Genomic DNA, 12,671 nt, shown 5'->3' on the forward strand with positions numbered 1-12,671 from the left:
TGACTTTGATTGCAAATCTCATTTCTAAATTTAACCTTAATTGTAAAATAGTCGAGCATGCTTTGTACTAATAATTACATCAAACTCGTGAATGAACCCATGAAGGATTACAACATTTACCTCTCTTGCTACCTTTAAATGACTACTTGCAACGTATGTCGTGAGCACAATACAATGCAAGTAATGTTATAGAATGATTTATCCATACTATGTGCTATAACGTTTCAATTTACAATGACTAAGAGGTCAACTACCTGGGGACAGCACTAGCTATTTAGGTGGGGAGCTTATGGAAGATGATATGCATGCCATGTTGGGGTTGCAAATTCAGAAGGGTGGCAGGGGAGTGGGTGTAGGAGGGGGAGAGGCAAAAGGAGAAGCGTTGGAGAAGGATGGAGAGGGCGACCTTGGCCTCTAGCATGGCAAATGTCTGGCCAAAGCAACTACGAGGCCCCAAGCTAAAAGGCATGAAGGCATAGGGATTTGCGGAGGCCTTAGTTGGGCCATCAGCAAAGCGTGAAGGGTTGAATTGGTTGACATCGGGACCCCAAAAGATGGGATCATGGTGGAAGGCAATGATAGGCACATATATATTTGTGTCCTTTGCTAACCTAGCTTCTCTCCTAGCTTCATGTCCTTGGGAGCTTGCCTAGCCACCAATGGAGCTGGTGGATATAGTCTTAGCACCTCATTGAGCACCATCCCCACCTGCACCCACAATATCATGCACAATCAATGGGGTTAGCTAGTCACTTGATTGCAAAGCTAACCTACTGAGCATAAGAATTCGACTCTGCTTTTCCTTACATTGTTTTGATGTTCATGAAGAACTCTTGTTTTTATAGAACTTGCAAGTTTTTCCTAAAAATGTTCAAGTTTTAGGGCCAAAACATAACTAAAATATAAAAGAATTTGCAAACATGCAAAAATATTATTTCGGATAAATTTCCAAATTCTAAGGTACATTGTATATAGTTTGCTAGTTTTTTTGGAACATTACGTTAAAGTTTTCCATGGATCATCACTACCCAACTAGTCTCACTTGTTTGTCAACTTGTAGTAAAGCCATTGAGTGCATTAATACGGTAAACAAGTTGAAGCCTTTGTAAAATGCACACTTTGTGATCTTGCAATTGCCTTAAGTAGCTCTTGCTACTCTTGAGCCAAAACTCCTTGGTCAATCTTTGCAACTTCTTAAACCATACTTGGTTGGCTCATCAACGCAATCAAACGCAATCAAACCGCCTATAACTATGAAACTACCTACACAGCACCATATAAACTTTCAATGACTTGAGCATAGTCACGAATGCAATCAAACAACTAGCTGCTAATTTCAGAAAATCCAGAACATGCACAAAGCAAGAGAGCCCAAACGCCAAAAACGTGCATGCAATGGTGATGAAGAACACATCCATTGAACATGTTACTTGCGCCACTCTCATATGTTTGCTACATGCAAAGAAAACATCTAAACTTTGTTCGCTATTTACTGAATTGTATTCCCTGGATGTAGTAAGGCCAACGAGGCTCCATCGTAACAAAATGATATAGAATCCAACTGAATGAAATTAATACATCAGTTTATGAACAATTATCAAAATTCTAGACCGAAGCGGGTTGGAATATACGTGCATCCAGCTTGTTTCCTAGAGAGCTTTACCTGGAGGAAGTCATGCATTCGACTGGAGCTGGATGTATACTTGAAATTGTTCCCTTCGTTCGTAAAGGACAACTAACAAGGGAATAAGAGCGAGATGGACAACACGCTACAGGGGGTTGGAGCAGAGGAAGCTTAAAAAAGCTGTTCTGTTATTCTATGTTCTCTAGTGTTCTGTATGACGGAATTCACAGCATATTGAATGGGTGAATGATCCAGATTGAAAGCTGTGTGATAGGCAGGTGTTTATCCTATTTATGCAAAAGGTACCGCTTTAGTCACATTTTGATTGCGAAGCTATGGGACATCTTGCACTGCATGCAGTAGCTCGTCCACGTCCTTTAGCTTTGGAAAAACAACATGTCCGTTTTCCCAAGATGGCTGGTCTTCCTCCTAATTATAATAATCTCACTTCTTGCATGGTCCCTCCTATTCTGCAATCTCTACTTCTCCTCGTATCAAGCAGCACACTCGAAGCCAGGAAAAGTTTGGACGTCCACCCTCCCCCGGGAAAAATGTTGCCAGTAAGCAGTAGCTTGGTTTTCGGCGTGAAGACTTGTTTAATTGTCTGTGTTAGCTTAGTTTTCGGCATTGGGCTGTGAAGAGGAAAGAGCAAACGGCCAATTGAGTCCACACTCCTGATGCTGCTATTCGATTTTAATATATAAGATTCAAGTACTTACGATCTTGAGGCGGTTGACTGCGTCTGCGCTGGGTACATTTTTCCCACACACCGCCAGCACCTCCTCTCGCGCCCGCTCTTGCCACCCCACGTCACTCCCCAAAAGCATCACCGTCCATGTTAACAGCGTCGACGTCGTATCGTGCCCCGCGAACATGAACGTCTTGCACTCCTCCATAATCTCTCCTATCTCCAGCGTCAGGTTCTTTTGTGTCCCTTGCAATATCTTTGCGTTCGCAGCCACCATCACCCCTAGTAGATCGTCCCCATACGAGCTTGCGCTCTCAGCTTCCAGGCGGCTGTATATCATCTTACGCAACAACTTGTTCATTTGGCTAGCGAGCATCCAACGGCGGAGATTCGTAGACGTTGGCAACAATCTTCACACCATGCAGCCGACAAAAGAGGAAGTTAACAAGGCTCCTTGCGCAGAAATCCGGGGAGAATTCAAATGAATTTCCGATGGAGTTCCTCTCGAAATCGGGCGGCTGCATTTGCTTACAATTGGCATATAGTATGCCAACGCACTCTTTAACAGCTGCCTTTGGAGATTTGTTTTACAGAATGAGAAACAGCGATTGATCGGCTGCGGGAAGCTGTGGGGACGGAGTCGTGGCTTACCTTGATCCTGGGATGTGGATATTATGAGCGCTCTTGCCAAGGAGAACCTGCTGTTCATGCTGTATCTCGAACAATCGCTTACCCTGATCTGCTAAACTGCTGCCGAAGGCCGTGTGTGCAATAATATCGGCGGTCAAATTTGTAAACTCTCCCAAAACTTCAATCTCCTTACATTTTGACTCATCTTTGTCGATCTCAGATCCCCATTTATCCATGATAGAGACCGCGCATGCTGCAATTGTGGGCGTCATAGCCTGTGTAAAAGAATTGTATCACGAAATCATCCGAGAATCCAATACGATTCACAGTACGAACGCCAAATCGTGAGAAAGCGTTAGTGTTACGGCACTTCATTTCTAGAAATGCACCTTGAGCTTCTCCGAAAAGAAGGCGGGGCTGATAATTCGACGATGTGCAGCCCATTTCTCTGCTGGAAGAAACACTAGACCCTCGCCGACCAACTCGATTATTTCAGGGCTAGGTTTGGGCTTCGAGTAGTGCCCAAACTTGTTCGACAGGACTTCCCGTGCTTCCTCAGGCTCCGTCACAAATACGCTGGCTTCCGGGCCGAACCAAAAGAAAAATGGGTTGCCTACAGAAATGCAGTCAAATACTGTTAGAGTGCGGTACTAACAACAAAATCAGATTGGAGTCCTAGGAACAAAGCATCACCAAATCTCTGTGACCATAAGAAGAAATGTGGTAGGATCCGTGGAGCGATGTCGTGGGAGAGCCGGGTCATAGGAGCGCTGGCAGCTTGCTTTGTCAAAGCAGCGATCTCGGGGGCGTTTCCGCTGAACGCACGGTACGGGAAACCTCTCAAACCCTGACCTGCGAAGAAGCGCTTGGCTCGAAGGGGCTTAAACCACAAGGTCAGAAAGAGTTTCCAAAAAACGTAGGCCAGAGAGATAGCCAAAGTGGTAGCACAGAGAAGAAGGATCCATGTACAGACTCTTCTTGAGGCTGAGAGGACGTCCAAAAACCCCTTTTGTCAAAGAATCTCAAAATCTCCTCAAGAATCTCCCAAAGCTATAAGAAACTACTCAAGAATCTCCTCTCCCTTTCTTTGCCGAAAGGGTTTTTTAAAAGAAAAAGCAGCCCAAAAACCCCTTTCGTCAAAGAATCTCAAAGAATCTTAGAATCTCCTCAAGAATCTCCCAAAGCTGTAAGACACTACTCAAGAATCTCCTCTCCCTTTCTTTGGTGAAAGGGTTTTTTTAAAGAAAAAGCAGCCCAAAAATCCCTTTCGTCAAAGAATCTCAAGAATCTCAAAATCTCAGTAGTTTCTTATAGCTTTGGGAGATTCTTGAGAAGATTCTGAGATTCTTTGATCTCAAAATCTCCCAAAGCTATAAGAAACCACTCAAGAATCTCATCTCCCTTTCTTTGACGAAAGGGTTTTTTTAAAGAAAAAGCAACCCAAAAACCCCTTTCGTCAAAGAATCTCACAATCTCCTCAAGAATCTCCCAAAGCTATAAGAAACTACTCAAGAATCTCCTCTCCCAAAGCTACAAGAAACCCTCTCTCTCAAAAGGTTGGCTTTCACAAACGCCTTGAGCTCAAACACTGCACCCCCCTATGCTACCCTTTCTTTGAGGAAAGGGGTTTTTGGAAAGCAGCCCAAAAACCCCTTTCGTCAAAGAAAGGGGTCTTTGGGCCCCTTTTTTAACATGGCCCATGTAAAAAAAAGAGGTCCAAATACCCCTTTCTTCATCAAAAGGGGTTTTTGGGCCTCTTTACATAGTCCATGTTGAGAAAACATGCACAAAGGCCCCTTTCTTTGAAGAAAGAGGCATTTGGGCTTCTTTTTTTCACCTTTCGTCAAAGAAAGAAAAACCCCTTTCGTCAAAGAAAGACCCCTTTCTTTGACGAAAGGGGTTTTTGGGTTGCTTTTCCTTAATGGGCTGCTTTTTTAGCTTATCTTTGTTACAACATGTAATGCTTTACAAAAGCCTTTTGTACAAAACTACAGTATCATTAAATCCATATCATTTTTCTACTTTAGCAACACAACAACACAAAGCAACTATAGACACGCTTGGTAGACATGCAAAATAGCGAGCGCGTCTATAGGCGTTGCTTGAGTAGAGGAACTACAGGTGTGTCTAATAGCACGTCTAACAGCTCATCTATTTGTGCGTGCATTAAAACGTCTATTTGCACGTTTAAACTGAGAAAATACGGGCCCGTCTAACATTGCGTTTATCAATGCGTCTATTTGTGCATGTATTAACACGTCTAAATTGAGAAAATACGGACTCCTCTAACATTGCATTTATCAGTGCGTCTATTCATGCATGTATTAGGGCATTTATTTGCGTGTTTACACTGAGAATTAGACGCGTATTTAGATGCAAACTAGAGAATATAGAAAGTGAGATTTCGGTGTACATCATTGCTTTCCAAACATTGCCCATGATTACCAAAGCACATAATTTTAACCAAAACATCAATGCTTTTTTGCAAGCCCACATATACAAGAATTAAGTGAGGTGAGGAGAATGAGATAATATGTAAAATAGTTTTGCCAATATCAATGATGGGCTACGGTTCAATCTCATCCTCAATGAGATCAACCCTTGTCAAACTACAAAATCCAAACAAGTATTTAGATCTACAAATACATTCAACCCACTACTACTTGTGCTACTTATGTGCTCATCGAAATCAACCAGTCATCATCACGTCCATGGCCATGATCATCCTCCATACGCTCCATATTAGTAAATGTACTATACATCACTTTGGAACATGGCATAATAGGTATGACATGCCACCATCTATTATTATCCACCATTGGTTGATAGACAACCTAATTCAAACACAAATACAATCATGTTATTTTTCTTGCATCAAATATTTAAAAGCGAGTATTTTTATATGTGTGCATAGTACCTGTTCACATTGTTGCGGTAGTACCAGTGTGTCCTTCCTACTTTGCCAAAACTTTGTGGAGTCAATAGTTACAAAGCCACTTGCATGGTGTTTAATTGTTGCATTAGGGCCTCTTTCCACCACATCTTTAAACCACTTTACATCCAAAACATACACAAAGAAGCGTCGAAAGTCAAGCGTAATAATATCTTGAATTATGTCACAATAATCATCCATGGCTCCATTGGCTCCCTCAAAGCTAGCAATGACGCCGAAATCTTGTGTATTTCTCTTATCATCAATCCGTTGTGTTCGAAAATGCTTGCCGTCACACCATATAGCATTGAACATAGTGTACTACACCAAGAAAAAATCAATTAAATAAGCAATCTAAATTATTGAAAGCTCCTAACTTATGCATAACATTCTATATATCGACCTTGCTCATGCATCCCATAGCATACTCCCATTCTTCCATTGTGATATGCATCCCCTCATCTTTCTCTGCTTTCTCCATTTCATCAAGTAGCCAATCCACATGAATATCCTTTCGAAGTGTTCTTAGATACTGAGGGTATGGCACACGAGATCCGTGGTGTGTACGAAAGAGGGCCCTTTCTTCTTGTCTTCTTGCCTTTGCATCCTCCTATCTTGTCACCCATCTTTTCATCGCATCACTATTAAGCACGCAATAGAGGTTGATACTATTATGCAACTCCGTGTCTATTACTTTGTTGCGTTCTTTCCCTTGAGGCACAATAGAGGTCATCCTTAGGTCTTCATCATCTCTCCATAGTCGTGGGAGAGAGCTATGCACATCAACAAGAAACTCAGAAATATATACAAGTGACTCTTGTACCAACTATCCCTCGGCCATGCTATCTTCGGGTCTTGCATTTTATCTCACGAAGCCCTTCAAGGTCTTCATGAAGCGCTCAAGGAAGAACATTTATCGTGCATGTATAGTACCGCATATAGCAATCTCATCCACCAAATGCACTATAAGATGTAGTTGGCTTGTGAGAATAGAACATGGAAATGTCTCCTCCACTAAACAAACCAACTCCACTGACATCACTCGAGCATTCTCAAGCGTGGTGGGGTCTATTTCCTTTGAGCTCACACACCTAGAAATGAAAAAGTATAGCATATTCGCAATAGCATATTCGCAATATGCATTCAAACTTGCATGGAGCATTGATATGCATCATATTTTGTATCATGTAAAGTACCTCACAAGCTCACCCATCTTGTAAATACAATCTTTCATGTCCTTCGATGCACTACGTGAAATGCTAGTAGGTAGTATGAACTGAACCCACGAGGAGGTGGTTGATTAGTTGATTATAATTATTCTCGGGGGGGTCACTATGTATAAACCCTCTATACCACGTGCGTTCAAGGCCTATTTCTAAAATCCCTTATCTGTAAATTTTTCATTAATAAAATGTACCCCTTTTCTATACAAATCTGTAAATTTTTCTCAAAACTATTTTAATTAGTCCCTTATGTATATTTATTTCTGTAAATTTTAGAAACAGAAAATATCCTTCTATTGAACTCACGTGATAGGGTTACATATGATGAGTGACCCCCCCGAGTAATTATTCACTCACAAATTTGAAAGGAAAAAGATATTATGCACATAAAATACTTACTTGGAGCATCTTGTGCCAATCATGAGATTTTAAGCCATATAATTGCTCTACACCTCTTTTCTTGCTCTTTGTAAAGGCTCCCTTCAAACACCTCATGCATCCAGTGGGAGTACGAATTGTAGTAATAGCGTGCTTCACTGTCAAATGCTCCCAAATGGTAGATGCCACATTCTTGAAGATATGCATGGGATCAAGCAGGTGATTGATCTTGAGGTGGGACCAATATGGTAAACGATAAAAGATGGAGTATCTAAACAAAAGTTGGTGTTAGCGGGCAATCTTTATTTCCAACCAATATAGCACACAATAGTTACAAACCCTTACCGACTCATGCCAAGTGGTGGAGGAGTCGTGGAACCATCCCAAATTCTCATCCAATCTCCCGCGGTGAGTGATTGTGGGAGGACTTCATTCCAAGGGGCAACATATCTAGGATGATCAGGTGGGAGAAATCGATGGTGATTCTCATAGATGACCTTATTCAATGCATCTGCCCGTGAGGCAACTAGCAAAGGACCACAAACAGGACATGCATGGTAATTCGATGTAGTGGGAGCTGAACAACAGACACAATTAAGAGTTGAAGGTGGGTTTAGGGTGCCACATCCTTTGCCTATTCATAATTAGAAGTGCAATGCTTGCTTGAACACTCGCCATAGCCTGGGAAGTCACGCATTGTCCACATTAAGACTGCTTTGCAGTTGAAGTCTCGTGAGAGGGAGGCCTGCTCACATCATGCACCTTGATACCTCTCCAAAGTATCTCTAGCTCATCAATCAAAGCCTACGAATAAACATCATGATTTTTGACTTTATGTTTCCTTGGAATTAGAAGGGACAGCGTAACATGTCCTTTCTTAATAGCCATAGAGGGTGAAAGATTATAATTCACCAATATCACTGGCCATACACTGTAAGAGGTGCTTTTGAGACCAAATGGGTTCACACCATCCATACCTAATCCAAGTCTCAAGCTCCTAGGTTCTTCCTTGAAGCTTGGCCATGTGTCTTCAATATGCTTCCACGTAGGAGAGTCCGCGGGAGTTCTCCACTTGCCATCGGTTGATCGATGGGAGGAATGCCATGACATGAGCTTGCAATAGATTTGCACTTGAACATATGTTGGATGCGAGGGATTATGAGAAAATGTCGCAGAACCTTATGAGGCATGTCCAAAGTTTTGAGATCTGCTCTATATCTTGCCTCTCCATAAGTAGGACACTCTCTTGCATTCTTATGTAGTCCACGAAACAAAACACAATCGTTGACACATGCATGGATGCGCTTGTAATCTAATCCTCCAAGAGAGGTCACATGTTGCCTTACCATATCTCTTGAGGTTGGTAATTTATTCTCCCATGGAAGCATTTTACATAATAGCCTGCACGTGAAGACCATAAACGAGGAAAAGCATTCGAGTAATTGACCCACTAGCATAATTCACCATGTTTGCAAAATAGACTTTAAAGCTTACTTGAGTAATGCATTCAAACTTGCATTGCTCCATCCATAGATGGTTTGCAAGTTTAGTAACTCCAGGGAGGCACGTAGAACAGAGAATGTGCACCCCTCAAACAGTGGAGTCGATGGTGCAGTAAAAAGATCATCTTGCTCCATGCTATCATCCCTCCCTTGATGGACATATAAATCCCGCACCATATCATCAAACACCTCCTCCTCCATGGCTTCATGAGGTAATGGTGGAGGGCTACTATCACCATCACTCCATGCATCTGTAACGGTCCCTCCTGAAGATCCCACCTCATATCGCCGACGCTTCACCTCCTCACGGCGAGCATAGGGCAACATATGCAGGTGTGGCACTACATCCTGTATCAAATTAAAACGGGATCATGACTCAAACATATGAACACCCATAGGTATCTCAATCAACCCTAACTTACAAACCCTTACCATTTTTACGGTCACATCCCATTATCCATACTTTGAGATGTGATTGAGTGTAATCCTACGTGCACGATACATGTTTCCTCGACATCGATCACACATACATTTGATTTTTTGCTCTAACCACATTTCGCGATGGTGGATACGGAGGGATTCATCCTCACTGGAGCTACTTGTTGAAGATGAAGACATCCTATAAACAAACAACCCAAAAAAATTTGCTTTTCTTCAAATATTTAATTTTAAATTCTGTGGCTCATCTAAAACTGCGTATGTCTATTTTGTGGTGCGCATCTAAAACCATGTCTTATCTGTGTATTTAGACGCATATATAGACATGCTATTAGACTTCCATACCTCTATCCAAGGTAAGTCTTTTTGCAGTTGATCTTTTTTGGAAGTTTGCTCTCTTTGGATTTCTACTTTCTCGTATCCAAAAAACGCATGATTTGGGTATCAGTGTTACGTTTTTGTGTCAGGCGCATGTCCTTTTCTACTTTTTAGAAAAGTCCGTCTGTCGGAGCGCGTCTATAGATGCATCTCAGAGCACGTCTAAAACCGCGTCTACAGGTGTGTTTAGATGAGCATCTAGCCTGTTTGTAGACACAGACAGCCACATCTATAGACGCGCTGTTATACGCAAAAATAGACGTGCTAGTCAGACGCATCTATAGACGTGCTCCGACAGTAATCCTCTCTTCCCTTCCCCTTTCTTCTTAGCTCATCATTAATCGTCGTTTTTTCTTTTTTTCACTTCATCATGTGGCCAGGAAGACTCCAAACCACCCCACACCAGCTGAGATCACCCCAGCAAAGTCAGCCTAGCCCAGCCGGCTACACAGCGCGGGCCCATCTCCCATGCCATCTTATGCCCCTTCCCCCATGCCGTCTTATGCCCCTTCTGCCATGCCGTCTTATGCCCCTTCCACCATGCCGTCTGGAGGTCCTCCGGAGGTCCTTCTATCTCGCAGAGCCATTGGCATACTATTGTGCAGTTGAGACTTGGTTCTCTAGCTATGAGTGGTCCACATAGTCCCGTGCAGTCTCCAGCTACGAGTGGCCAGTGTACTAGCTCGACACGACACGATAGCAGGCGTAGTAGCAAGGAGAGCGGTGGGGGATACATGGCATAGTGCTTTGGGAGGGGTGGCAGTGGGGATGATGATGATTCAGATGAATTAGACGTGTCTCCAGGTGATGGTATGATATTCTATGACATCACTCAGACAGGAGGCATCTTGATGGATGCACGGGGGAAGGACATCATGGCCTTCATGCGCTCTGTAATGGCTACCAATTACAGAGATTGCTTTATCCACTACAAAGACCGGCCAAAGAGGTTGGCTGATGAGACCCTCACTGCTGTTCGCTCTAGGTATCCTAACCGCCCCAATCGCCAGTTCACAGATAAATGGGCCAAGTCAAAGATTGTTACGATACTTGGCAATAAAAGATCTTCGCTTATTAAGAGGCAGGCACTAGCGGAGCTTCCCAGGCTCGAGGGCGGTCAACCATCAAAGGGTCCGTCCCACACCACTCACAAGCGTGAGTGGAAGAAAGCAATGAAGTCAGCGAGGGAGGACCCCAGTCTGCAGCACGTGGAGGCACGAAGGATCCAGATGGAGCAATATGGAAGCATGCATTTTGGAGCAAGGGGTGTTGGTTCATGGGAGGTCCAATTTGTAAGTCTCGATCCCAAATTATATTGCTTTATGTAGTTTTTTAGGAGGTTGTTTCTTTGTACTAATCCCTCCGCAAATTGTTTCGTCTTGTAGCTTGATATCGTGGGCAGATACCCTACTCCTGTCGAGACAACCTACCACCGCCACCATCGCAGAGGAGATACATGGAGACACTTCTATCATGACGGGTTGATTACTGAGGAGTAGTATATCCAGGCTACTGGAGTGGCCCCCGAGGTATTTGAAAGTAATTAAATAATGTCAATATTATAAGTAAAGATTCGATTTTTCATACATTGATATATGTTGTCCCTTGTTTACAGGCCTGTGCACAAGACGACGTGGAAGGAGGCACAAAAGGGAGCGCAGAAAGGAGCGTGGAAGGGAGCAAGGATTAGTCGTAGAAGTAGTGCTAGCTACTCTTTTTTGTACTTAAAGCCATTGGCTTGGCTTCGTGCCTCTTGTATATACACTGCTCTTATTTTTTGTACTTGAAGCCACATGACGTGGCTTAGCTTCGTGCTATATGTACATACAATCAGTTTTTCAGCTTTCAATTTTATTGCATTTTGGAGTTGTAATATTTTTTTTGGAATTGTAATTAAAATGCGGTTGGCTTTAAGAATTGAATTACACAATGTGGAAATGGGATTCTTGTAACTATATAGCATACACAACATACACAGCATTCTGTAAATTTTTAAAAAAATATTATAAAGCGCATCTATCAGTGCGTCTATAAACGCGTCTCTCTGTTCGAGAAGCATCTATTTATGAGTCTATAAACGCGTTTATAAAACCGTTTAAAAATGCGTCTATACATGCGTTTAACGATGCATCTGTTTATTTTTAAAATTTTTAAGCAGAGCATCTATTTACGCATGTAAATGCACATCTATACGCGTGTGTGTCTACTATAAAGACACGCTGTTAGATGCGGGTCTCTAGAAGAAAAAATAGATGCACAAATAGACGCGTCCGTAAGTTTTTTATTTAGTTCAGTAAACGCGTCTGTAGGTGCTTTGTCTTGTTGTGCAACCACCAGATATCCATGGTATGAATCCATGATATGGAATACATATTTCTTATGAATATTTCTTATCACATACTTTTTCATTTCTTCGGATACACCATGCAGCATGAATGCAAGAAAATATGAATCGGTGTGCTTTTAGCCTATGTGCTTATCCCTAATAAGTAGGATACTTTAACTAGGTAGACTTATAATTACTTAAAGTAAAGCCTTTGCAAAGGATCGTACCTAGTATTGGCTATATCCAACCTATTGCACAAATCAAGAAAACTGCACAAATCAAGAATTTTCTTGATTTGTGCAACAGATTGGATATACGGTTGGTTGGATAAACTTTAAACAATTAATACCAAAACATCTTAACCACCGTAAATCTTAAACTTTAAACATTTAATTCATAATCCCTAAACTCCTAAACAATAAATCCTAAACCCTAAATCCTAAACTCTAAATCCTAAATCCTAAATCCTAAATCCTAAACCCTAAACCCTAAACCCTAACCCTAAACCCTAACCCTAAATCCTAAATCCTAAAACCTAAACCCTAAACCCTA

At 42.1% G+C, this 12,671-nt stretch overlaps 1 pseudogene; it reads right to left on the reverse strand.

Annotated features, from left to right (window-relative positions):
• Positions 1-274: 274 nt before the first annotated feature.
• Positions 275-10,380, reverse strand: LOC147903444 (cytochrome P450 CYP72A616-like; annotated as a pseudogene).
• Positions 10,381-12,671: the final 2,291 nt, after the last annotated feature.

The sequence above is a fragment of the Dipteris shenzhenensis genome, chromosome 3 (genome assembly GCF_047967505.1).
Source record: "Dipteris shenzhenensis isolate YYH24624 ecotype China chromosome 3, Dip_SZ_1.0, whole genome shotgun sequence".
NCBI lineage: Eukaryota > Viridiplantae > Streptophyta > Polypodiopsida > Gleicheniales > Dipteridaceae > Dipteris > Dipteris shenzhenensis.